Source organism: Micromesistius poutassou, assembly GCF_964030765.1.
Source record: "Micromesistius poutassou genome assembly, contig: SCAFFOLD_4476, whole genome shotgun sequence".
NCBI classification, from domain to species: domain Eukaryota; kingdom Metazoa; phylum Chordata; class Actinopteri; order Gadiformes; family Gadidae; genus Micromesistius; species Micromesistius poutassou.
The window spans coordinates 7,501-12,500 of record NW_028180029.1 but is presented as its reverse complement, the minus strand read 5'-3'; positions in this window follow the sequence as shown (position 1 = coordinate 12,500).

Sequence of the window (5,000 nt, the reverse complement as noted above, 5' to 3'; positions counted from 1 at the left end):
CCGTTTCGGACTCACACGCGACGTGTTCCCCCTCCTCTGGAGGGTCCTAAAGACCTCCAGGCTTGGGGTCACTCACTACACTATTCAGTCCGACATGGTGAGCCGTTTCGGACTCACACGCGACGTGTTCCCCCTCCTCTGGAGGGTCCTAAAGACCTCCAGGCTTGGGGTCACTCACTACACTATTCAGTCCGACATGGTGAGCCGTTTCGGACTCACACGCGACGTGTTCCCCCTCCTCTGGAGGGTCCTAAAGACCTCCAGGCTTGGGGTCACTCACTACACTATTCAGTCCGACATGGTGAGCCGTGTCGGACTCACACGCGACGTGTTCCCCCTCCTCTGGAGGGTCCTAAAGACCTCCAGGCTTGGGGTCACTCACTACACTATTCAGTCCGACATGGTGAGCCGTTTCGGACTCACACGCGACGTGTTCCCCCTCCTCTGGAGGGTCCTAAAGACCTCCAGGCTTGGGGTCACTCACTACACTATTCAGTCCGACATGGTGAGCCGTGTCGGACTCACACGCGACGTGTTCCCCCTCCTCTGGAGGGTCCTAAAGACCTCCAGGCTTGGGGTCACTCACTACACTATTCAGTCCGACATGGTGAGCCGTTTCGGACTCACACGCGACGTGTTCCCCCTCCTCTGGAGGGTCCTAAAGACCTCCAGGCTTGGGGTCACTCACTACACTATTCAGTCCGACATGGTGAGCCGTGTCGGACTCACACGCGACGTGTTCCCCCTCCTCTGGAGGGTCCTAAAGACCTCCAGGCTTGGGGTCACTCACTACACTATTCAGTCCGACATGGTGAGCCGTTTCGGACTCACACGCGACGTGTTCCCCCTCCTCTGGAGGGTCCTAAAGACCTCCAGGCTTGGGGTCACTCACTACACTATTCAGTCCGACATGGTGAGCCGTGTCGGACTCACACGCGACGTGTTCCCCCTCCTCTGGAGGGTCCTAAAGACCTCCAGGCTTGGGGTCACTCACTACACTATTCAGTCCGACATGGTGAGCCGTTTCGGACTCACACGCGACGTGGTCCCCCTCCTCTGGAGGGTCCTAAAGACCTCCAGGCTTGGGGTCACTCACTACACTATTCAGTCCGACATGGTGAGCCGTGTCGGACTCACACGCGACGTGTTCCCCCTCCTCTGGAGGGTCCTAAAGACCTCCAGGCTTGGGGTCACTCACTACACTATTCAGTCCGACATGGTGAGCCGTTTCGGACTCACACGCGACGTGTTCCCCCTCCTCTGGAGGGTCCTAAAGACCTCCAGGCTTGGGGTCACTCACTACACTATTCAGTCCGACATGGTGAGCCGTGTCGGACTCACACGCGACGTGTTCCCCCTCCTCTGGAGGGTCCTAAAGACCTCCAGGCTTGGGGTCACTCACTACACTATTCAGTCCGACATGGTGAGCCGTTTCGGACTCACACGCGACGTGGTCCCCCTCCTCTGGAGGGTCCTAAAGACCTCCAGGCTTGGGGTCACTCACTACACTATTCAGTCCGACATGGTGAGCCGTGTCGGACTCACACGCGACGTGTTCCCCCTCCTCTGGAGGGTCCTAAAGACCTCCAGGCTTGGGGTCACTCACTACACTATTCAGTCCGACATGGTGAGCCGTTTCGGACTCACACGCGACGTGGTCCCCCTCCTCTGGAGGGTCCTAAAGACCTCCAGGCTTGGGGTCACTCACTACACTATTCAGTCCGACATGGTGAGCCGTTTCGGACTCACACGCGACGTGTTCCCCCTCCTCTGGAGGGTCCTAAAGACCTCCAGACTCTGGGCTACTCGCTGCACTATTCAGTCCGACATGGTGAGCCGTTTCGGCCTCACACGCGACGTGTTCCCCCTCCTCTGGAGGGTCCTAAAGACCTCCATACTCTGGGCTACTCGCTGCACTATTCAGTCCGACATGGTGAGCCGTTTCGGCCTCACACGCGACGTGTTCCCCCTCCTCTGGAGGGTCCTAAAGACCTCCAGACTCGGGGCTACTCACTACACTATTCAGTCCGACATGGTGAGCCGTTTCGGCCTCACACGCGACGTGTTCCCCCTCCTCTGGAGCCTCCAGAAGACCTCCAGGCCGTTCTCTGCCTTCTTCCCCTGGAGCCCCCCTTACACACGGGATGGGCTATGTCCTTCCAACACAGGGGTCAAACGTGTAGTAGGCGAAGCCCAGAGTTTTACAGGCTGCAGACTGCTATTTTTCTTGTTTTCGGTACCCCTGGTATAAAAACCCGAAAATCCCAACCCATGGTAGACTAAAACCAACCCATGGTATACTAAAACCAACCCATGGTATACTAAAAGCTGCCCCTGGTAGACTACGGAGAAAAGACTCTGTCTGATTTTTGATTCTCTCTTTTTCTCAAAATCAGACAGAGTCCCAGAGTTAGTGCACCATGGGTTGCGTTTTAGGAGATTTACAGAAAAGACTCTGTTAAATTTCCAAAACACGTCCCATGGTAGTTTAAATGGACTTTGTGGTTTCTTTAGTTCATCCAGGCTCAGGGGGACTTGATGTTCTTGCCAGTCCGGGATGGTGGACTCTCTGGGCCTGCCACAGGACGTGGTCCTGGTCCCCTGGAGGGTCCACAAGACTTGAAGTGGTTTTTGCCTCTTTTTTCTTTCTTTTTTTCCTCAGACACACACGGACCAGGCCTCCCCCTACAACGTCCCACACCCCCAGTCCCGACCTCCATGCCTCCAGAAGACCCCCCAGCAACACCCCCACATGAGGGACCCCAGGTCCAGGCCCCGGGGGACCGGGACCGGGACCCGTACTGGGCCAGCACCCAGACCCAGACACACACGGACCAGGCCTCCCCCTACAACGTCCCACACCCCCAGAGCCGGCCTCCATGCCTCCAGCAGACCCCCCAGCAACACCCCCACATGAGGGGCCCCAGGTCCAGGCCCCGGGGGACCGGGACCGGGACCCGTACTGGGCCAGCACCCAGACCCAGACACACACGGACCAGGCCTCCCCCTACAACGTCCCACACCCCCAGTCCCGACCTCCATGCCTCCAGCAGACCCCCCAGCAACACCCCCACATGAGGGGCCCCAGGTCCAGGCCCCGGGGGACCGGGACCGGGACCCGTACTGGGCCAGCACCCAGACCCAGACACACACGGACCAGGCCTCCCCCTACAACGTCCCACACCCCCAGTCCCGACCTCCATGCCTCCAGCAGACCCCCCAGCAACACCCCCACATGAGGGACCCCAGGTCCAGGCCCCGGGGGACCGGGACCGGGACCCGTACTGGGCCAGCACCCAGACCCAGACACACACGGACCAGGCCTCCCCCTACAACGTCCCACACCCCCAGTCCCGACCTCCATGCCTCCAGCAGACCCCCCAGCAACACCCCCACATGAGGGGCCCCAGGTCCAGGCCCCGGGGGACCGGGACCGGGACCCGTACTGGGCCAGCACCCAGACCCAGACACACACGGACCAGGCCTCCCCCTACAACGTCCCACACCCCCAGAGCCGGCCTCCATGCCTCCAGCAGACCCCCCAGCAACACCCCCACATGAGGGGCCCCAGGTCCAGGCCCCGGGGGACCGGGACCGGGACCCGTACTGGGCCAGCACCCAGACCCAGACACACACGGACCAGGCCTCCCCCTACAACGTCCCACACCCCCAGTCCCGACCTCCATGCCTCCAGAAGACCCCCCAGCAACACCCCCACATGAGGGACCCCAGGTCCAGGCCCCGGGGGACCGGGACCGGGACCCGTACTGGGCCAGCACCCAGACCCAGACACACACGGACCAGGCCTCCCCCTACAACGTCCCACACCCCCAGTCCCGGCCTCCATGCCTCCAGCAGACCCCCCAGCAACACCCCCACATGAGGGACCCCAGGTCCAGGCCCCGGGGGACCGGGACCGGGACCCGTACTGGGCCAGCACCCAGACCCAGACACACACGGACCAGGCCTCCCCCTACAACGTCCCACACCCCCAGTCCCGGCCTCCATGCCTCCAGCAGACCCCCCAGCAACACCCCCACATGAGGGACCCCAGGTCCAGGCCCCGGGGGACCGGGACCGGGACCCGTACTGGGCCAGCACCCAGACCCAGACACACACGGACCAGGCCTCCCCCTACAACGTCCCACACCCCCAGTCCCGACCTCCATGCCTCCAGCAGACACCCAGGCAACACCCCCACATGAGGGGCCCCAGGTCCAGGCCCCGGGGGACCGGGACCGGGACCCGTACTGGGCCAGCACCCAGACCCAGACACACACGGACCAGGCCTCCCCCTACAACGTCCCACACCCCCAGTCCCGACCTCCATGCCTCCAGCAGACACCCCAGCAACACCCCCACATGAGGGGCCCCAGGTCCAGGCCCCGGGGGACCGGGACCGGGACCCGTACTGGGCCAGCACCCAGACCCAGACACACACGGACCAGGCCTCCCCCTACAACGTCCCACACCCCCAGTCCCGACCTCCATGCCTCCAGAAGACCCCCCAGCAACACCCCCACATGAGGGACCCCAGGTCCAGGCCCCGGGGGACCGGGACCGGGACCCGTACTGGGCCAGCACCCAGACCCAGACACACACGGACCAGGCCTCCCCCTACAACGTCCCACACCCCCAGAGCCGGCCTCCATGCCTCCAGCAGACCCCCCAGCAACACCCCCACATGAGGGGCCCCAGGTCCAGGCCCCGGGGGACCGGGACCGGGACCCGTACTGGGCCAGCACCCAGACCCAGACACACACGGACCAGGCCTCCCCCTACAACGTCCCACACCCCCAGTCCCGACCTCCATGCCTCCAGAAGACCCCCCAGCAACACCCCCACATGAGGGACCCCAGGTCCAGGCCCCGGGGGACCGGGACCGGGACCCGTACTGGGCCAGCACCCAGACCCAGACACACACGGACCAGGCCTCCCCCTACAACGTCCCACACCCCCAGTCCCGACCTCCATGCCTCCAGAAGACCCCCCAGCAACAC